A 23,491-nucleotide genomic window follows, 5' to 3' on the forward strand; every position below is an offset into this window, starting at 1 on the left:
AGGATGAGCCCTGGAACTAGTGTCAAAATGAGGGTGAAACCCGACTCTAGACTGAGCCCCAACCCCAGCTCTAGACTGAGCCCTAGGCCGGGTTCTAGGCTGAGTCCTGACTTCAGAATGAGACCTGACCTTGGACCCAGACTGAGCCCCAACCCTACCTCCAGAATGAGCACTGACTCCTCCAGACTGAGTCCTTAACCCAGTTCCAGGCTGAATCCTAGACAGGGTTCTAGACTGAGTCCTGACTTCAGAATGAGTCTTAACTTTAGGCCCAGACTGAGTCCCAACCCTAGCTCCAGAATAAGCACTGACTATAGCTCTAGATTGAGCCCTGATCTCAGCTCCAGGCTGAACCCTAGGCAGGGTTCTAGGCTGAGTCCTGACTTCAAAATAAGCCTTAACCTTGGGCCTACACTGAGCCCTGGAACTGGCTTCAGATTGAGCCCCGGTTCCTTTCCCAGGCTGATTCCTGGTCTCAGTCACAGATGGAACCCTCACCCCAGTTTCTGACTGAGCACCGTTCCCAGTCATAGATGGAGCCCTGAGCCCAGATTGATCCCGAATGTCAGTCACAGATTGCTCTCCAACCTGAGTCCCCAACTGAGCCCCGAGCTTAGTCTGAGCTCTGGCTCTAGTCAAAAACTGAGCCTTGAGGCTGGTCCCAAACTTATCCTCAACTTGAACCCCAGAAAGAGGGCTGACTTCAGTCATGGAATGAGCCCTGGCCGGGGACTGAGACCTCACCCCAGGCACAGATGGAGCCCCAACGAGACCCCCAGAGTAGACACTGACTTCAGTCACAGAGTGAGTCCTGACCCCACACTGAGCCCCAATCCCAACATTAGACTGAACTCTGACCCCAACATCAGAATGAGCCCTAACCCCAGACTGAACCTTGACCCCCAAATTAGACTGAACCGTGTCTACAGCCTGAGGCTTGACCCCAATATTAGACTGAGTTTTGCACCCAGATTGAGTCCCTTCTCTAGGTTGAGCCCTGACCCCCCCAACACCAAAATGAGCCCTGGTCCCAAATTGAACCCTGTCCACAGACTGAACCTTGACTCTGATGTTAGACTGAGTTTTGCCCCCAGATTGAACTCTGCCCCTAGACTGAGACTTGACCTCAACATTAGACTGAATCTTGCCTCTGGACTGAGCCCTGCCCCCAACATTAGTCTGAGCCAGGACCACAGACTGGGGCCTCATTCTAGTCAGAGACTGAACTCTGACCCTGATTCTGGGCTGAACCTTGGCCCCATATTGATCAATGTCCTTGTAATAAGAACAAAAAGTGGCCCTCACCTTGTTCTTATCACTGATCCTGATCCCAGACTGAGTCTCCACGGGGGATCTAGACAGATTCCTGCCTCCATTCCCAAACTGGGCCCTGACCCCCACCTCAGACTGAGGTCTGAGCCTGGCTTCCAAATGAGCCCCAAACCTGATTCCAGACTGATGCTCCATGTTTGCTCCTGGCTGAACCCTTGTTGAATCCCCAGACTGAGCCCCAGCCCCAACCCTTGGCTTAGCACTGGCTCCAGTCAAAGACCTAGGCCCAACCCCAACCTTAGGCTGACCCCTGACCCCAGTTCTACCTTGAGCTCTGACCCCAGCCCCAGCTTGGCTCACAGACTGAGCCCCGATTCTATTCTGGGCCCAAGCGGGGCTCCCCGGTACACAATGGGGCAGGCGGGCACCCCCAGACTGAGCCCCAACCCCTGCTCCAAACATAGCCCTGACCTTGGCCCCAGACTGAATCCCAGCCAGCCTCTGCCCCACATTCATTCTATTTCTAAGCTCAGGAAAAGGAAGGGGATGAGTGGCCTTAGGCCCAGGGTCCTAGCTTGGGGGTCTGGCAGGCAGATGCAGATGAGACTTCCCAAGATAAGGGCGTTGGAACAATGGGGAGGCTGTGTGGCTAACCCCAGCCTCCTGCCCGGTTGCAGGGCAACCTCCTGTCCCAACCCCAGCTCCAGGAAATGAGAGCTACAGGCTCATTAATTTGAGAGGCCTGGGCCCCCGCCCCATGAAAGGCAGGCTGGGGGAGGAAGGGGTCTAATGTGAGAATCTCAGAATCTCTGAGCTGAAAGGCCCTTAGAGCACAGAACAGAGGAGCAGAGACCACCTCCTCCTGTGCCTGCTCTCTTCCCACAGAGGAGGAGGCCAGAGCCCCTGGGAGGAAGTGAAAGTCACATGGGGAAAGGCAATTAGAGGCATGGGACAGGCTGTGCAGGCTCAGAGCTGGCAGGGACCCCTGATGCCAGGATGTCAGAGCTGGGAGGGGAACACAGTGTAGAATGTAAGATCCAGAAGGGACAAAGAGCAGAATATGTGACCTAGAACATGGAGAGGAGACTATGGAAACAAAGAATGTCAGAGCTGGGAGGGGCCTGAGAACATGGAATACTAGCATTGGGAGGGACTTCAGACCATGTATTAGAACTGATAAGGCCCTTAGAAGGAGGAATTTCAGAGTGGGAAGGGATATTAGAACAACATAGATTTTTAGAGTTGCCAGGGAACTTAGCATTAGGGCAAAGAATGTGCCTCAGACCTAGAAACAACATAGACTATTGGAACTGATAGAGACCCCAAAATAAAGAAAAAGACCTTAGAAGATAGAATGTCAGAGCTGGAAGGGACCTTAGAACACAGAATGTCACAGCTGGGAGGGATGTTAATTCAGCATAGAATGTTAGATGAAGAAAGGACTTTATAATCTAGAACAAAGTAGAATATTAGAACATAGAATTTTAGATCTAGGAGAGAAATGAGTACAAGATAGAATGTTAGATCAAGAAGGGATCTTATAAACTAGAACAAAGAGAGTAGAATATTAGAACATCAGATTTAATCCTCTGGCCAATGAGGGATCATGAAAGAGAGTGAAGTGACAAAAAACAATTTTTAAAGTTTTAATTTCTCTTGGTTCCCCCACCCCCTTATTCCTTTATAAAATTAAGAGGTCGGACTAGGTCATCTTTTACAGTCCTTTCCAGTTATGATATTCTATGTACTAAGGGTCCCCCCAAATCTAACATTCTCAGGTTTAAGGTCCCTTCCAGCTCTGAAATTCTATGTTCTAAGTTCTCTCTCCCTCCCTCCCTCCCTCTGTCTCTCTCTCTCTGTCTGTCTCTCTCTTTTTCTCTCTGTCTCTGTCTCTCTCTCAATCTCAGCTCAGACATTCTGATTTTCCAATTCTTTCCAAGAATGGTCGGCGGGAATCTGATCTAGGATAAGGGCCATGGGAATCGAGATGAAAGGACAAAAAATAATAATAAGATGTTCCCTTGAATAGGATGACAATCCAACTGCAAAAATGTTTGAGATCATGATGTCATGGGATTTAGAGTTAGGAAGGACCTTAAAAACCAAGTTGTTATATGTGAATTATATATAAACCATACACAAATATCTGAAATTCCTTCATTCCTTCTACTTTTCTGTGATCCAAGAGGAAATGAGAGCCATAGGGATATTTCCTTATTTTACTGTAGTGTATCTATGTGACTTTATTAATCTTTTGGTTGGGGGAATAATGTGTTCATTGTCAATGTACTTCAATGAGCTTCATGTCATGGTACTCTTTAAAAGACTTAGTTCAGTCACTTTCAGTCGTGTCTGACTCTTTATGACCCCATTTGGTTTTCTTTTTTTTGGCAGAGATATTGGAGTGGTTTGCCATTTCCTCTCCAGCTCATTTTATAGATGAAGAAACTGAGGCAAACAGGGTTAAGCGACTTGCCCAGGGAGGGAGCTTAGGACATAGAACATTGAATGTTAAAGTTGGAAAGGATCTCAAAGAACATTTAGACCTATCTCCTAATTTTAAAGAGAAAAAAATGCTGGGGATGGTGGTTCAATACACCTGTATTCCTTTCTTCTGAGTTTCGTGGATCTCTTGACATGGGAACTCTGAACTGCAGAAGGGTTAAAGCCAATCTAGCATCAGTATGGCAAGCCCTTGGGAGAGGGGGGTCACTAGGATTCCTAGAGAGAGCTCAGGCCGTTAAGTTGAGCTTTGACTTAACAAGGGACAGAGAAGATCACAGAAGATAAGATGGAAAATTTTGATTACATAAAATTCATGTTTTTGCACAAACAAAACTAATATAATTAAAATTAGAAAGGAAATGGAAACTGGGGGGAAAATCTTTGCAGCAAGTTTCTTTGATAAGGTTCTAATTTCCAAGACATATCAGGAAGTGATTCAAATGTATAAGATTAAGAGTCATTTTCTAATTGATAAATGGTCAAATAATATAAGCAGACATTTTACCTAAGGAAAAAATCTAAGCTATCAGTAACCATATGAAAAATGTTTCAAATCACTAATAATTAGCACAATGTATAATTAGAGGAATGCAATAATTAAATCAATTAAATCAACTCAGAGGTTCTATATTATACCCATCAGATTAATAAAGTTGACAAAAATAGAAAATAACAAATGTTAGAAGGGCTACGGACAGACACACTAACACACTATTAGTGGAGCTGTTAATTGGCCTAGTCATTCTGGAAAGCAATTTGGAACCTTGCCCCAAAAGTTGCTAAACTGTGCATACCCTTTGAGTCAACAATACCACTACCACTAGGCCTCTAACCCAAAGAGATCAAAGAAAGAGAAAAAGGACCCATGTATACAGATATTTATAGCAGCTCTTTTCATGGTGGCAAAGAACTAGAAAGTGAGGGGGTGGGGAGAAGATGTCATTTGGGAAATACTAATTGGGGAATGACTGAACAAATTATGGCACATGAATGTAGAAGGATTCTTAGTAAAAGGAAGAATTTCAGAGAAAACTGGGAGAACTAGTATGAACTGATACCAAGTGAGAACCAGAAGAACAATTCATACAACACTGTTAAGACAAACAACTTTGAAAGGCTTAATAATTCTGATTAATACAACAACCAGTTATGATTCCAGTGTACCAGTGATGAAGCCTACTACCCACCTCCTGATAGAGAAGTACACTCAGTATGCACAATGAGACTTTTTTTGGACTTGGCCAATGGAGGAATTTGTTTTGCCTCACTCTTCATTTTGTTTTTCTTTTCTTTTTCATTTGAGAGAGGGAAGTGGGAATGAGAAGAAATATTTTTATTAATTGAAAAAAATAAATTTAATCTTAAAAAGTCAAACATATACAAAAAAGGGCATTGAAAATTAAAATGTTTTGTAGGCACCTCAAACTTAACATTGTCCAAAACAATACTTATTATCTGTCCTCCCCACCTTCTTCCAAACTTCCCTATTGTTGGCAGAGCCAAGATAGTGGAGGAAAGGCTGTAACTTTCAGAGCTCCCCACACCATCTGTTCATATACCTCCAAATAATGCCATAAGACAATTCCTGGAGCAGCAGAATCCACAAAAGGACAGAATGAGATAATTTTTCAGTTAAAGACAGCTTAAAAGGACAGCAGGGAAAGTTTGTTGTATCAGAGTAAGAGGGGAGTGCAGCCTCACTGAGAAGACCCAGCCCCAGGCAGGTCACACCTCCAGAGCCTTGGAATCATCAGCATCAGAGGCTACTTTTGGAACTTGACACATGGACTGGTGAGGGGGGTCCAGTAGTTGGCTAGGGGAGATAGCAGGGGTTTCTGCTGGAGCTGAGGCAGAGTGGAGTGCTGGTGTATTGCCTGTGTTCAGAACCAGGAAGCAAACTTAAGTGGCAGTGGCCCAGTGGGGGATGGGCACAGGCATGCCAAGCTTACAACCACAATGAATCAGATTTCTGCTTCAGGGTTAAAGAGTAAGCAGGCCCACGGTTACTTATAGACCAGAGCACAGGCCAGGTGAGCTGAGAACATGCCTCTCTTTAAATTGTACCACCTGGGACCCTCTGAAGCTTGGGACAGTATGCCCTGGAAGCTGTGCCCCACTTCAAGAAGGAGTTAAAAGCTAAAAAATAGGCTAGAATAATGACCAGAAAAAGCTATGGAATATCAAAAGTTCCTTTGGTGACAAGGTAGATCAAAAATACACCCTCAGAAGATAATAGAGTCAAAGTTCCTACATTCAAAGCTTCCAAGAAAAATATGAATTGGTCTCAGGCCATAGAAGCTATCAAAAAGGACTTTGAAGATAAAGAGAGGTAGAGGGAAAAGTAAGAGAGGTCGAGGAAAAAATGGAAAGAAAAATGAGAGGGATAAAGGAGGGTCATGAAAAAAAATCAACAGCTTGAAAAGCCAAATTGACCAAATGGAAAAGGAGGTACAAAAGCTCTCTGAAGAAAATCATTACTTAAGAATTAGGATTGAGCAAATAGAATCTAATGACTTTATGAGAAATCAAGACACAATAAAGCAAATCCAAATGAATAAAAAAATAGAGGGCAGTGTGAAATATCTCCTTGGAAAAACAGCTGACCTGGAAAATAGATCCAGGAGAGATCATTTGAAAATTATTGGACTACCTGAAAACCATGACCAAACTTCCCTCTTGTTGTTGAGGGCACTTCCATCTTCCCATCCATTAAGGCTCACAGCATCAGTGTCATACCAAGCTCTTCTCTTGTCCTCACTCCACATAACTAATCTGTTGCCAAGTTTTATCATTTCTACCTTTGTAACATCTCTCAGATATATGTCCTCCTTTTTACTCGGCTACCACCGTGGTTCTGGCCCTCATCACCTCACAGGGGTGAGGACTGTTGCAATAGCCTGTTGGTTGGTGTTTCTGCATAAATCTCTCTTCACTCCATCCCATCCTCCACTAAGCAGCCAAAATAATTTGTCTAAAGTGCAGGTCTGACCCTCTCATCCCCATATTCAGTAATTTTCAGTGGCTCCCGATTGCCTCCAGGATCAAATATGAAATGCTCTATTTGTCTCTTAAAGTCCTTTATAACCTGGTCTCTTGGAACCTTTCCAGTCTTCTTCCACCTTATTCTCCTCCATGTATTCTGTGATCTGTTGACACTGGCCTCCTTGTAGTTCCTTGCACATAGCACTCTGATTCATCTCATCCTTTTATCTTCCCTGTCTGCTTTCAAGACTCAGCTCAAATCATACCTTCTACAGGAGACCTTTCCTCCTAGTGCCTTTCATTTGAAATTACCTCCCATCTGGGGGCAGCTAGGTGGTGCAGTGGATAAAGCACCAGCCCTGGATTCAGAAGTACCTGAGTTCAAATCCAGCCTCAAACACTTGATACTTACTAGCTGTGTGACCCTGGGCAAGTCACTTAACCCTCATTGCCCCACAAAAAAAAAAAGAAATTACCTCCCATCAACCCTGTATATATCTTATATATTCATAATAGTTTGCATGTTGTCTCCATCATTAGACTGTGAGCCACCTGAGAGCAGGCACTGTTATTTGCCTTTCTGCATATTCCCAGTGCTTGGCATATAGTAACTTTTTAATAAATGCTCATTGACTAACTAACTGATAACCTGGAAAGTATACTGGCATGGTGAAGGGCCTGGAGTGCACGTTGTATAAAAATCAGTTGAAGGAACTGGTCGTGTTTCGCTTAGAGAAGACTTGGGTGGACATAATGGTAGACTTCATGCATTTAAAGGGCTGTCATGGGGAGGATAGGTTAATGTGTTCTTTTTGGCCTCAGCAGCCAGAATTAAATGTTTAGGGTGGAAGTGCAAAGAGCCCACCCTAGGTCTGATGTTAAGAAGAATTTCTTTTTGTTTCATTTTTTTTTTTTGCAAGGCAATGAGGGTTAAGTTACTTGCCCAGGGTCACACAGCTAGTAAGTGTCAAGTGTCTGAGACTGAATTTGAACTCAGGTACTCCTAAATCCAGGGCCGGTGCTTTATCCACTGCACCACCTAGCTGCCCTAAGAAGAACTTCTTAACAATGGGAGTGGTCTAGAGGTGAGAGGGACTGCTTCCCCCTACTTGGATGTTTTCAAGCATGAGCTCTGGCCACCTGTCAGGTATTTTATAGTGGGGATGCCTTTTCAAGTATGGACTGGACAGCTTCTAAGGTCCCTTACAGCTCTCAGACTCTGTCATTCTATGAAATCATGCTATACCAGTCTGGGTCCCCCATCCCCAGCCATTGCTCCTATCTTCTGCTATCCCATCTTCCAGTTCTCTTTTGAAACAGGAAAAATACAGTAGAAAAAGTTGAGATAGAAGCAGGGCCCTGTTGGCATCCACCCCAGAAGCTATTTCCATTAAGGTTCCTGGAACTCATTAAGGACCTTCCTCTAAATTAGCTCCCTGCCTCTCTGTGGCTGGCCTCCCCTGCCAGGTTCTTAAGTCTCTCAGGGAGAGGGGCACTAAGTGTCTGCTCAGCACTAAATGTGGAGTCCAAGGACCCAAGGGTAGAATCCTAGTTCTGCCACTTATCAGTTCTGTGATCTTGGACAAATTACTTTCCCTCTTTGAGCCTCAGTTTCCTTATCTGTAAAAAAAAATGAGGCACAGTGGATGGACTGTTGGACTTGGAGTTAGGAAGACCTGAATTCAAACCTTGCCTTGGATACTTATTAGCTATGTTAAGTGTTCTCTTAAATGTTCTCAGACTCAGTTTCCTAATCTGTAAAATGGGAATAATAATAGCACCTATATATCTATCTATACCTATATCTATACCTATACCTATATCTATATCTAATCTATATCTATATCTATATCTATATCTATATCTATATCTATATCTATATCTATATCTATATCTATATCTATATCTATATCTATATCTATATCTATATCTATATCTATATCTATATCTATATCTATATCTATATCTATATCTATATCTATATCTATATCTATATCTATATCTATCTCACTGGTGGATCAAATAAGATAACGTATGTAAAGTACTTTGCAGACCTTAAAATGCTACATAAATGCTCACTCTGATGATATGAGTTGGACCAGATATCCAACTAACATTTCTTCTATCTCTGAACCACAGAATTCTCTTGTCCCTTAGCATCTGCTGCATTTTTTTCTCCACCAATCATGGTCCAACCTCAAGTGGCTTGAATGGGTCCCTCCACACTGCTCTGACACTGGCTGGGGCTATACAAACTCCCTAGAACGGGCTGGGAACAGTTTCATGATGAGATTAATTCATGATGGCATCTTGGGAAAGTGTACTCAAGCTGGTGCTGCTAGGATGAGTATGACTTTGGTAATAGTTTGTGGTCACAGTCTGAGGACCAACCTCATTAGAGATGATGAGATCACTAAATGATGAATTCTTTGGTCTAGAAAACAAAAAAGTTTAAATGCCTCTCATTGTGCAGAGCCCCACTTTGACCTCTTTAGTAATATGGAAGAATGGTGGGAAAGGGGGCAAAGGATCTTTACACTGATGGTTCACAGCATTTCTTTTTTTTTCTCATTATATACAATATTCTTTTCTGTGAAGAATCATGGCCCACAAAATATGTAAGTTGGCAACAATACAAGAAAGAGTCTGGAGACTCAAACAAACACAGTATCCCTTCAACAAGGACCACCATTTTGTTGAGTTCTTTGCAAGTTTGATGTGTTTGAAGTTAGTGCATATGTGTAATGGAAACATTACCCACCATACTCTGTATGCTGGATAAGTAAAAATTATATTAAATAAAATGTCTTCTAAATTTTATTTAACCTATAATAATGCAACATGTCAAAATTTGCAGCACATCTAATCAAATTTAAGGTATAATGATTGCTTTGTGGCACATATTTTGAGAACCTTTGGTTTAGAACATTGCTATATATACAAACACACACACACATATATAATATGTGTGTATGTATATGTGTATGTGTATCTATGTGTATATATATATATTTTTTCCAAGTTTCAACTCTATATCCAATGACCAATAAGTCAACATGCTTTAAGAACAAGAGTTTTAAACTGGGGTCCATGAACTTGTTTTGCATAAGAAATATTTTAATAACCAGATTTCAATATAACTGGTTTCCTTTGTAACCTTATGGTTTTATTTTATGCATTCAAAGACATTTTCTGAGAAGGGGTCCATAGACTTCACCAGACCAACTTGCCATAGGGATCCAGGACATGAAAGAAGGTTAAGAAGCTTAGCTCTGGAGAAATTGAAACATGTTGATATTGACATTCTTCTGATAAATGAAACCAGAAGAGAGAAGGAAGTTGCAGCGAAAGCAAGGGATGGCTCACAGGTTTTCCTTGAAGAGGCAAATAAAGGAGTTGGTAGAACTGGTTTCATTTTGCACACAAAGGTAACCAGAAACACCATTCCATGGGACACTTAGTCATCTTGCTTTGTAGCTTTGTAGTTCTCATGATGAGCTTAAGCAAAAAGACCACCATGAAGATAATTGGAGCTCATGAGCCAACATCTGTTGCAGGAGATTAGGAGGGAGAGAAATTCTACAGAAAACTGGATGAGATTCTCCAAACTAAGTCAACATGTTCCTTAATACTTAGTAACTTCAATGCAAAGGTTGGCATTGGGGAGAGAGGCAACACACGCACATCTACACATGTGTGTATATACATATATGTGTATTGTGTGTATACATACACATGCATACAGATATATGTATGTCTATATATGAAAATATAGTTCAAGAATAAGAACTGAAAGAAGTAAAAGGCTCTTCTGTATTACTCAGAAACCGCACATTAAAATGGCATTCATTGCATTGGGGGAGGGCAATGAGGGTTAAGTGACTTGCCCAAGGTCACTCAGCTAGTGTCAAGTGCCTGGGGCCAGATTTGAACTCAGGTCCTCCTGAATCCAGGGCTGGTGCTTTATCCATTGCACCACCTATCTGCCCCCCCTTTTTTCCATTGCATCTTTAAGAAGAATCAGGAGGGGCTTGATATGCTGAACACCAAATAACCTCACAAAAGGAAGGAAACTGACTATATGTATATATATGTGTATGTATGTATGTATGTATATACATATATACACACACATACATATGTTATATATATATATATATATATATATATATTTGTTTTTATATCACCATGACTTCCAAATATATTTGCTCCATCCAGTAAGCCATCTCTTATAACAAAGAAGGGAGGGAAATGTGTTTTCTGACCTTTTCTTGGGATCACATTTGGTCATTATAATTACACACTGTTGAGTTTTCATTTTTTTTATTCTTGGCATTTATGTTGTTGTTACTGTGTATGTTGCCTTCCTGGTTCTTCTTACCTCATTCTGCATTAGTCCATATATGTCTTCCTATGTTTCTTTTTATTCTTCTCAATTATAGTTTCTTATGACATGGTGATGTCACATTTATTTTTATATGCCTTAGTTTAATTAACCATTCTCCAGCTTATGAGCACTTACTTTGTTCTTGGTTCTTTGCTACCACAAAAAGTGCCTCTTTGAAATGTTTTGGGAGAAACTAACTATACCTTATCAGATAAGAAATGGCTGGTTGCTAATATGGGAGTCATTTCTTAATTAGTGATCTTTGAGCAGTCAGACCATCCACTAGTTAAAGCAAATCAATATACCCAAATCAACACTAAACTAGAGAAAAGGATAAGGTTGAGAAGATGCAGCCTGCAATGGCACCAGCTCCAACTTTACTATGAAAGCTAGCTATTGATGTGGAAGAGTTGGAAATGGATAAATGGATACTTATCACCATTTCCTTTGTAAAATTAATTTATATCAATCAGTCACCACAATAAGGAGGCCAAAAGAGGCCCATAACTACTTCAACAAGCAAATATGTCATGTCCTTGGCAAACAGAGAAGCAAGGCAAAAATATGGTTTAGAATATGAACTTATTTGTGAAGCTTAATGAAGGACAATGACAGAAAATTAGGAGCAGTATCACATCATAGAATGTCAAGGAACAATGGAAGGAAAGTGGGTGTGCAGAAAGCATAGGATGGTACCTAATTAACCCAGATTAACTAATTAATTAATCCGAAGAATTTTTTTTTCGTGGGGCAACAAGGGTTAAGTGACTTGCCCAAGGTCACACAGCTAGTAAGTGTCAAGTGTCTGAGGTCACATTTGAACTCAGGTCCTCCTGAATCCAGGGCCAGTACTCCACCCACTGCGCCACCTAGCTGCCCTAATCCAAAGAATTTAGAGATGAATTAGTAGGACAACAGATGAAGAATGGAATAGATGTGCTGTTGTTCAGTTGTATTCAACTGTTCTTGACCCCATGTAGGGTTTTCTTGGCAAAGATACTTGAGTAGTTTGCCATTTCCTTCTCCAGCTTATTTTATAGGTAAAGAAACTGAGGCAAACAGGGTTAAGTGATTTGCCCAGAATCACATAACTAGTATGTCTCTGAGGACAGATTTCAATTCATGAAGATGAGTCTTCCTGACTCTATTTGTTGTGCAACCTAGAACCTAGCTGCCCTGAGATGTGTTAGCATGTCTATGACAAATTCAGTTCAATTCAACCATCATATAGTAAGCAAAACTATATGCAAAGCACCCACTATGGACAAGGAACCTACTATGTGAGAATCTAGGTGTGGTACATTCAGAGACAAAAGCAAGATTATCCTGGTCTTCAGGGAGCTTACAGATAAGTAGATATAAAGGAGGCATCTCTTCAGAGGGTCCTTTACTTTCTGTGATTTTATCAATGGGCTGAGTGGGGTGGGGTTAGGGAGAATCCCTCCCTTCTCCATATATACAAAATAATTTCAGAGGGAGAGCACTTACAATCGGAGGAATTGGAAAGTCCATTTATGTGACACCTGAACTTGACCTTGAAGGAAGCTACAGTTCCAAGAGGCAGAGACAAGGACAGAGAACATTCCAGGTATAGGGGACACCCTGGACAGAAGAACAGAGACACAAAATGGAATGTCATGTATGGGGAACTGCAAACTGGCTGGTTTGGCTGGAATATGTGGGTCCTAGGAGGAAAGATATGAAAGCATTCTGGAAAGGTAGATTGGAATGAGACCATGTAGGTCTTTAAACGTGCAGCAGAGGTTTTTGTATTTTATCATAGAAACAATAGAGAATCACTGACACTTCCTGAGCGAAGGAGGGATATTGCTAGACCTGTGCTTTAGGAAGACGATTTTGGCAGTTTAGAAAATGAATTGGCAAAGGGAGAGACTGGAAGGAAACCAATTTGGAGGCTGTAACATTAGTCCGGTCAAGAGGTGATGAGGGCTTGAACCTGGCTCATGGTCATGAGCGTTGGCAAGAAGGGGACATATTTGAGAGATGTTAGTTGTAGAGACACAATCCCCAAGGCTTGGACATTGACTAGATATTGTAGAGTGAAGACTCAAGATTAATTGATATTGCAAACCTAGGTGACAAGAAGGTGTCCTTGACAGAAATAGGGAAGTTAGGAGGAAGGGCACGTGTGGGGGTAAAGATAATGAGCTTTATTTTGGGCACACTGAGTTTGAGATACCCCTGGCATTGCCAGGAAGTGATGGCTGACACTCCCATAAACAGGTGGGACTGGAGCTCCAAGAGAAAGAGTAAAGCTGAGTGCACCTTCTCAGGAGCCTCCCTGGAAGAGGATCATCCAACATCTCCTGAGATAAGTTGTTCACTACATCATGGGGCAGCCCAATCTATTTGGAATTTCTCTAATTATTAGGTTGCTGTGTGTGTCCTTAGTTTGGGCTACAATATATTTTCCTGTAATTTCTTCCCATTGGTCCTAATTTGTTCTCTGAGGGATCACTCAGACCGACTCCGCTCTGTCTACCTATGGCAACCTTTAAGATATTTGGAGACAATGGTCTCATCCTTCCATCACTGTCAAAGTCTTTTCAGGCTATATACATCCTAAAGTCCTTCAACCACCCATGAACGGCATTGTCTCCCCTTCCCTCACCAGGTGGTTATCCTCTTCTGGATGGACTCAGGTTCCAATTCAATCTAATCCAATAAGCATTTATTGATCACCTACTATGTGTAGGCCATCTTGAGAGGTGATGGTTATACAAAGACAAAACCAAAATTCTGCCCTGCCCTCCAGGAGCTTATAATTTACTACTTGGTCAATGTCATAGATCCTAAGTCTGGAGTTGGATGAGATCTCAGAAGCCATTTAATTTAACTCCCTCATTTTACAGATGAGAACATTGAAGCCCAGAAAGATTAAATCCTTCCCAAAATGTTGCCCCAGAACTAAGAAGAATCCTCTATATCAGGGATTCTTAAACTTTTTCCACTTGTGACTGCTTTTTGCCTAAGAATTTTTTTTGTGACCCCAGGTATATAGGTATATAAAATAGGTATACATAACCTTTTACTGTCGCCAAAGTTTTCACAACCCCACATGGGGTCTTGAACCATGGTTTGAGAAGCTTTTCTCTACGTGGTGTCTGAACAGAGCAGAAGAGGGTGGGAGGACTCTTGCCTGCCTCATTCTACACAGTAGGCTGGTATCCAAGATGACATTTACCTGTTGGCTTCCCTGACATGAAAACTGCAGACTCTTGTTGAATTCGTGGTCTGCTAGAAATACCAAATATCTTAAATGACAACAATAATGACAACAAACAACACAAGGTGACATTCGACTAGCCTTTTAAGGTCTCTCTCCTGAGGTTGATCATCTGGCACATGATAAAAATGGAATTCAATCTCAGTTGTTCTCCTCTAAATACAGTCACCTTACACACAAGATCTCTGGCACTGGGCTTTATCTAGCCTACTGAGCAAATTCTCTTCTCACCTGGAGCCAAGGTCACATTCCCCATAAAAATGTGTCTTTTGACCGAGCAATGTAAACAAAAGCAGTTCTTAGTGGCCACTGAGCCTTGGTACGGACACCAGTGAACAAGTCGCTTGTTTCCCTTCTGTTCTAGCCCTCAGCTCCCCTAAGGAAGGTTTGAAACCCAGGGCACAGGACGGATGGTGGTGCCACTGATGGGAGTATGAACAGATTTAGGGGAAAAGATAATGAAGTTGTCCTGAAGTGCCAGTGAGACTGAGCCCTAACACCATTCCCAGCTGAAGTCATGGTTTTGGCCTCAGCCCTGATGAACCTGAGGTCTCTAAATGGCCTGTAGGTCTAACAGTGCTTTGGGGAACTACACTCTTCTGGCCCAGAGAGACAAGGAAGTAAGTAAGGGCCTGAACTGCCCTCCCTGACTGAGCCAGAAGTCTTCCAGTGAGTGGACAGCCTGTTGTCATGGGAACCCTGAAGATGTGCACAAATGAGGGAATGTGTCTTCAGGTGGGGAGACAAAGCAGGAGGTGGGCAGGCAGCCTCCAGGCAGAACCAGACAGGGCTGGAGTTGGGACAGGATGGATCCTTGGCCTGGTGCCTGAATGTAATTATGCATCAGCTGTTTCTGATTTTTACCTTGTGGGGGTCTTGGACTTTTTAGGTTTTTTTTTTCTTTCCATTTTAAATCCCTGTTGTGTCCATTCCATAACCAGACAGATCCACGCCAGATGGTGAGGTCCTCTTTCAGGGCTGCTGGAGTCCTCTCTAGCTTTTTAGCCTCAGTTTCCCTCAGCACCCAGTTCCAGTCTAACCTTCTTCAAAAATCCTTCAGTGATTACTCCGCTCAGTGTGATCTCTCTCTGTTTAGAGGTCTCATTGTCCTTCTAGACAGTAATAGACAATATGCGGTACCCACATCTCTTTGTCCCCTGAGAGAATCCCTTACAAAGAGGCATCTTGGCCTATCATCAAGAGCCCTGGGTGTGAGAGGAATTAGGGTATTCAACACAAAGACCAGACTCTATGAATTCAAACATTAACCTAATTCCCTGGGGAAAATACACTTGTATTCTCCTATTGTTGTTTGGTGAGAAACTCATGATGCCAAATAGAATCCTAGAGTGCCAGAGTAGCGCCCAAGCTAAGAATATAGAGCCCCAAAATGTCAGAGTGCAAAGGGAGCTCAGACCATAAAATATCAGAGCTGGAATGGATTGTGGAACATAGGACAGAGGTGTAGAACTGGATAGGACCTTAGGAAGATGTTCAGAGTAAGATGTAAGCTCCTTGAAGGAAGGGCATGTTTATTTTTTGTCTATATATTGCCAGGGTCTAGTATATACATTTTTTTTTTTTTGCAGGGCAATGAGGTAAGGTCAGACAGTTCGTAAGTGTCAAGTGTCTGAGGCTGGATTTGAACTCAGGTCCTCCTGAATCCAAGGCCAGTGCTTTATCCACTGCGCCACCTGGCTGCCCCCTAGTATATACATTTAACAAATTTTTCTCATCATTGTCCTCATTAAAGGCAAGCTGGAATAATCCTTAGAAAAAAAGAAGGTAGAATGACAGAGATGAAAGGAAGTTAGTGGATGGTGTTAGACTTGGAGTCAGGGGGATCTGAGTTCAAATTTTGCCTCAGGCATTTAGTAGCTTTGGGGCCCAGCACAGAATTCATTTAATCACCCTCAGCCTCAGTATCCTTATCTGTAAAATGGATATAATAATAGCACCTACTTCATTGGGTTATCTTAAGGATCAAAAAATAGGTAAAGTGCTTTGAAAATATTCAAGTACTATATAAACATCAGCCGTTGATATAAATAGCTTTAAAAATTGTTTTAATAAAGTATTTTTTCCAGTTACATGTAAAGATAGTTCTCAACTTTTGTTTATACAAACTTTCCAATTTCAGATTTTTCTCCCTCCCTCCCTTATATATATATATATATTTATATAACATTAAACATATTTCTGCATTAGTCATATTATAAGAGAAAAATCAGAGGAATGAGGAAAAACCTCAAAATAGAAAAACAACAGCACCAAAAACAAAAGAAGTAGTATGGTTCATTCAGCATCTATACTCCACAGTTCTTTTTTTTCCTGGATTTGGAGATCCTCTTCCATCATGAATCCCCTGGAACTCTTCTGTACCATTGCATTGGTGAGAAGAATATAGTCCATCACAGTAGATCAACACACAATGCTGATGATACTGTGTATAATGTTCTTCTGGTTCTGCTCATCTCACTCATCATCAGCCCATGCAAGACCCTCTAGGTTTCTCTGAACTTCTCCTGTTCATCGTTTCTTACAGCACAATAGTATTCCATTACATTCATATACCACAACTTGTCCAGCCATTCCCCAATTGATGGGCATCCCCTCAACTTCCAATTCCTTGCCACCACATAAAGAGCAGCTATAAATAATTTTGTATATGTGGGTCCTTTTCCCTTTTCCGTGATCTCTTTGGGAAAAAGACCCAAAAATGGTATTGCTGGATCAAAGGGTATGCACAGCTTTATAGCCCTTTGGGCATAATTCCAAATTGTTCTCATAAATAGATTTTTAAAATTTATTTTTAAAAAAGGTTGCAGAGATAAAAGTAATTTTAGAGAATAGAATATAGAGGTGGAAAAGACTTTATAATTCATCTCAGTAGATTCCATCATTTTACATGGGCAAAGTTGCCTTATAGTAGTTCCCAACCATTTCAAATATGAGTTAAAGTTAAACAATATATACATGGCTACACAATAATGGGAGGCATACTATTACTATCTATCGATTGAGAAAATTCATAATGGGCTGTACAAATTATAGTATATGAATGGAATGGGATACTATCGCACCATTGGAAAGAACAAAAATGGGGAATTTATATCAACATGGGAAGATTTGTGTGAATGCGTGCAAGAAAGAATAAGTAGATCCCAGAAAACACTACATAGGATGATTCCACTAATGTAAATGAAGAGAATGTGTACAATTATCAGGTCCAATTTTGGCCCTGGAAAAGATATGTGGAAATGTGCGTCCCTCCTTTTCCTGGGGAGGTGGGGGATGATAAGTATGGATGTAGCTTAGGGTATCAAACAGGTAGAGATGGATTTGCTTACTAGTTTTTCTTTCTTTATAATGAGGGAGTATTGAATAAGTTAGAATTGGGGCATATCCAGGAATCACTGTGATATACAAACAGAAGATATCAATAAAACTTAAAAAAATACACAACAGCTACAATGAATTCAGTAATACTTTTAAATTAATTTACACCTTACATAAAGAGAGTCCCCATAGTATTGTCAGCTTAGTAACCCTTAAGGGGAAGCCCGTGACACAGGATAAAAAGCACTGGTTCTAGAGGCATAAGATCCAGGTTCAAATACTGTTCCTTATATGTACTACCTGTGTGACTTTGGGCAAGTGACTTCAACTCTCTGGGCCTTAGTTTCCTCATCTATAAAATGAGGGGGTTGGACCAGATGGTCTCAGGTCTCTTCTAGCTCCAGACCTATAAGCGGATGGATGGATAGAGAGACAAATGAATAGATGGACATATCAATATGTCAAGGAGCTAAAATTAACTAAAAAAACTAACTGATTTCATCAGGGTGAGGATTACATCTACCCAGTAGATCATAACCAGTCTGTAAGTTAGTAGCAGTTAAGTCTTAGAGAGTTGACAGGCTCACACAGGTGTCAAAGAGATTTGAATCCAAGTCTTCCTGTCTCTACATCCAGCACCCTTTCAATTATATCATTCTCTCTCTCCCTCTCTCTCTCTCTCTCTCTGGCGTACGCACATCACACACACACACACACACACACACACACACACACACACACACACACACACACACACACACACATGTTTGATGCCCAGAGAGAGTGGATAAGGCTTCCAAGATCCTGACATTGACATAGGGTGAGAAAGTTAGGGAAGCTCAATACTGAAGAATCAGGGCGAACTTTCCATATTCCTTTTCTCCATCTGTCTTTGTCTTTCCAGGATTCTGGATTCCCTAGTAATGATTTCCAGCCCCCTGTCCTCTGGCCCCAACAAATCCACCGTAATGGACCCTCCCCAAGGGAGATTGTGCAAGATTGTGAAATCTTAATAAGGGGTGAGGGGCCTGTGGGAGGGAATTCTGTAAGTCCCCCAGGTGTGTCTCTCTCCTGCTCTTCTCATCTCCCCCAACAGGTGTTTCATGCAATTTGGGTCACCTCAGGACCAATTGCTGGGATGCCCTCTGGGCAAGGAGCCCAGGTTAAGGGTTTGGATGCAAATGGGATCCCACCCATCAATCCCCTGAACACTGAAAACCTAAACTTCACCCCTGTCTGGTGATGAACAGAAATATGCTCTACCTTTTTACGAGGTTATTTGGAGACCCATAGGAAACCTAGGGAGGGACCAGTTCTCCCAGGTAGGAATGACATCTCCTGGACTAAAGAATGAGCTTATGAAGGAAAGTTCAAATAGGACCCTGGGGCATCTATATTTCTTCAGCTTCTCTCATGTTTTCTTTTGCTCTGTGTTCTCATATTGGCTACCCTTTCCCTTAACTGACCAGGTGTTCACGCCAACTCTCTACCACCACATATGGCCTTACCTTGATCTACCTATCCAGCACATTACTCCAAGCTCTAGATCTTGCTTTTTCTTCTTCCTCTAGAAAAACTAACTGTAATATATGCCATTTCCCCTCAAGGCCCTGCTGGAACACTGACAAACTAATGCCCACTGAACATGCTAATGTTTTGTATTTTAATTGTTTATAGAAAGCATTTCTGAGCTAGGCAGAGGTAAACGAAAGAGGATCAGTTTTGTCGTTGTGGCTGGCAGACATACACAATAAAAAAGGAATTTGGTTCTGATTTTTGCTTTGCCTTAACTACATTTGCATGCTAATTAAAGAAGATCTTGGAACAGAGATGGTCTTTATTGTCCTCGCTTACACATGCCAATAGAGTTTTTAAAAGTAAACCTCAAAATGAGTTTGGGGGGGTAAAGAATACCAATAAGAAATATAGCAAGAATTAGAAGGAAATTTCTAACCCCAAGTTAGATATTTGTTTGGTACCGAAGGCTAGGAATTTGCAATAGGAAAAAAAGAATAGTTAAAAGAATAGGTATAATCTTGGCTGTGGTACATTCTACTGGCTTTGGCTGACTATTGGACTAAATGTAATGACTTATAGCCTCCAATAACTATTTTTTATGGATTTTTGTTTTTGTTTTGGGGTTTTTTTTGGTTTTTTGGTTTGGGTTTTTTTTTTTTTTTTTTTTGCGGGGCAATGAGGGTTAAGTGACTTGCCCAAGATCAAACAGCTAGTAAGTGTCAAGTGTCTGAGGCTGGATTTGAACTCAGGTACTCCTGAATCCAGGGCCAGTGCTTTTATACATTGTACCACTTAGCTGCCCCAGCCTCCAGTAACCATTGACTAAAAATATTCTGCCCTTGGCAAGGAGAGGCTTTTTAGCCACTGCATCTTTTTGTTTGTTTGTTTTGTTTTGTTTTATTTGCGGGGCAATGGGGGTTAAGTGACTTGCTCAGGGTCCCACAGCTAGTAAGTGTCAAGTGTGTGAGGCCAGATTTGAACTCAGGTACTCCTGAGTCCAGGGCCAGTGCTTTATACACTGCACCACCTAGCTGCCCCTAGCCACTGCATCTTAGTGGATGTAGCTGATGGTGCCCCAAAACTGAAGCCCAGTAAATAGTAGAGAATAGCTCAGCAGATATGAGACCAATGGAGATGCCCAGCAGAAGCAATTCAATGCCCATTAGGAAATGGAGCTGCAATACCCAGTAGAGATGACATGATGGTCACTGAACAGCAGAATGAAACACAATTTTATTACCAGTTACAGCATCTGAAGCATGAGTTGCCCCAGCTAAAGTTATGCCATGACAACAAATGTTCCTACATATGTATGACTTTCCAAATGTGTTCTCTGGTCCTATGTGTTTTCTTAATATACACATGGGAGGATTTTTTTGTGCCATGTTATTTGCTGTGATACTTCATTAAAGTTTTTAATTTAAATTGTTCTCTGACTGGCTGGTAGAAGGAGACACACTGTTTGGGGCTCATGAACTTTAGTGTTTAGTGGGTGCTGATCCACATAATTCTTCAAGACTGAGATAATTATTTGGGGGCCCTCATGTGAGGAGGGTCCATATTCTGTGTTATAAGGTGTCTCGTAAGCTTAAATGTTGTAGTTTTTCTGTAAAGGTCCTTTCTAAATCTAACAGTAGATGCTTCTAAGTATACTATTCCGGGCAGCTAGGTGCCACAGTGGATAAAGCACTGGCCTTGGATTCAGGAGGACCCGAGTTCAAATCCGGCCTCAGACCCTTGACACACTTACTAGCTATGTGACCCTGGGCAAGTCACTTAACCCTCATTGCCCTGCAAAAAAATTTAAAAAATGAATATACTATTCTATTTTCTCCTTCCTCCAACCCAAGACTTCTCAGAACCTATCTGGGGCAGAGGTGAAGAGACCTACCACTTCTGGTGGTACCTTTCTTTCTCTAACCTCCCCACTCAAAACCTCCCCTGGCCCAGGCTCAGGCCCCATTCACGCTGCCTGCCTGCTTGCATAGCTCAAATGAGACAGGCATTACCAAGTCTATTCAGGCCATGCCATCTTTTTCCATCTTTGGATCCCAAGAGCCTCTAGGCCTTACTATCTGTTCTATTTCTACTCCTTTAGATCCCTTGTACCTTAACTACTGATATAACCTAAACACCAGTGGGACTTTCCATATCCACCCTCCCTACTGTTTCCCTCCAATGCACTGTTAAGACTTATGGACCTTTCTATATAGCTAACAGGTAAATTTTTTTATATGTTTTCTTCCCCAATAAGAATATGAGTTCTTTCAGAGCAGAGACTATCTCTCTTTCTATTTGTGTCTCCAGAACTTGGCACATAGTAAGTGTTTAATACATCATTTTTTATTCATTCTTTCTTTCATTCAATCCTATTCAACTCAGAAAATATCTTCCTTAAACTTTTTTATTGGTATCTTTTGTTTTTATATTGCTTTCCTTTCCAACTATTTCCAATTTCTCTTTCCTCCCCAGAGAGCCATCCCTTTTGACAAAGAATAAAAAACAAAGAGAAAAAAAACCCAAACTAGTCTGGCAAAATTAACCAATACTTCAGCTGAGTCTGACAGTATATATAATATTCCATACCTATGTTTTTTCCAACACTGCAGATAAGGGAAGGATATGATTTCTTCTCTTGTCTTCAGACCAAGTTTGATTGTTATAATTGTGAAGGGCTGAGGCAAAATGATGGAGTAGGAGGATGCAATGCTGGTGAGATCCTGTCCACAAAACACCTCCAAAAACATTTAGAAAATGCACCAGACAAAAGTCTGAAATCCAGAAAAAGTCACAGTGAGTGGCATAGGGAGAAAGAGAGAGATCTACTGACACTGGGAATGGGGACAAGGCAGGAGCACACTGTTGTCAGAGCACTCCAGTATCTAAGGAAATTGCTGGGCATCAGGGCAAGAGGAGGTCCCAGACCCATATGGAGGCACCACTCATACCAGGGAACTGTGATAATGACAGGTGCCAACTTGCAGTTTTATCATCAACTACCCCCATTCCAGGTCACAGATCTAGAGAGTACTGGAGAAAGACGTACACTGGGGGTGATATTCCAGGGTAATGAGCCCCGGGCAGTGTACAAGAAAGAAGGCAGTTCAGAATCAAGCAGTACTTGTTTTGCTCAGAGGTCAGGAGCAGAATGCAATCTCAAATCCAGCATTTAGCCCAGTCTGCAGAGGAATAACTATGACAGGAATCCCAAGATCCAAAGGGGAGCCTATAGTTCTGTCCCTCTGAATCAGAAAACTTCCTGGCTAGTTGATGGGGTCTGCTGCTTCTTTGACTGCAACCTGGCTCAGGAACTTACAGAGCTCACACTAAGGGAGCAGCAAACAGATTTTGCCCTGGATGAGACTTCTTTGGAGCACTGAAAGCTTACAAGTATCCAGCCTATTCCTGAGATCCTGGAACAAACACAACACTCAATACTCCAGCTCAGACTTTTTCTCCAGAAGTGTGACAAAACCCAGCCCTAACATTAAGTCCAAAGTCAGGAAGTAGTGTGAAATAATGAGGAAACAAAATAAAATCTCATAATAGTTAGAATGGTGGCATAGAAGCTCAAGACACAAACACATCTACAAGCAAAATTTCAAAGAAAAACACAGAGTGGGCAAAAATTAAAATTAGAATTCTCAGAAGAGAAGGATTTATAAAAATAGTTTTAAATGTTTAAAAAAATGTAATGAGAACACTTGAGGGGGAAAATGGAAAAGAAATGTGAGCTATAGAAGAAAGAACTGGAAAGGGAATTAATAGCTTGCCACAAAACTTTGCCCAAAGGATAAACTCCCTGAAAGTTAGAATAAGCCAAAGAGAAGTCAATGACTCCATGAGGCAACAATAAATAATAATACAAAGTCAAAAGTTTGAAAAACTAGAAGGATATATAAGGTGTCTCATAGCAAAAACAACTCACCTGGAAAACAGATTAAGGGGGAAGACTCATTGGATTATTTTAGAGCTATGACTGAACAAAAAGTATAAACATCACATCTCAAGAAATCTTAAAAGAAACTGTCCGGCTCTCTTAGAACCAGAGGGCAAAGCAGAAACAGCAAGAATACGCTTGTCATTTCCTGAAAGGAACTTCAAAATGAAAGTTCCCAGGAATATCATAGCCAAAATCCAGAGTTTTCAGGTCAAAGAAAAAATTCTATAAGTAGCCAGAAAGAAAGAATTAAAGTACTGAGGAGCCATAGTCAGGATCGTGCATAATTTAGCAATCGCCA

The sequence above is a fragment of the Dromiciops gliroides genome, chromosome 3, assembly GCF_019393635.1.
Source record: "Dromiciops gliroides isolate mDroGli1 chromosome 3, mDroGli1.pri, whole genome shotgun sequence".
NCBI lineage: Eukaryota > Metazoa > Chordata > Mammalia > Microbiotheria > Microbiotheriidae > Dromiciops > Dromiciops gliroides.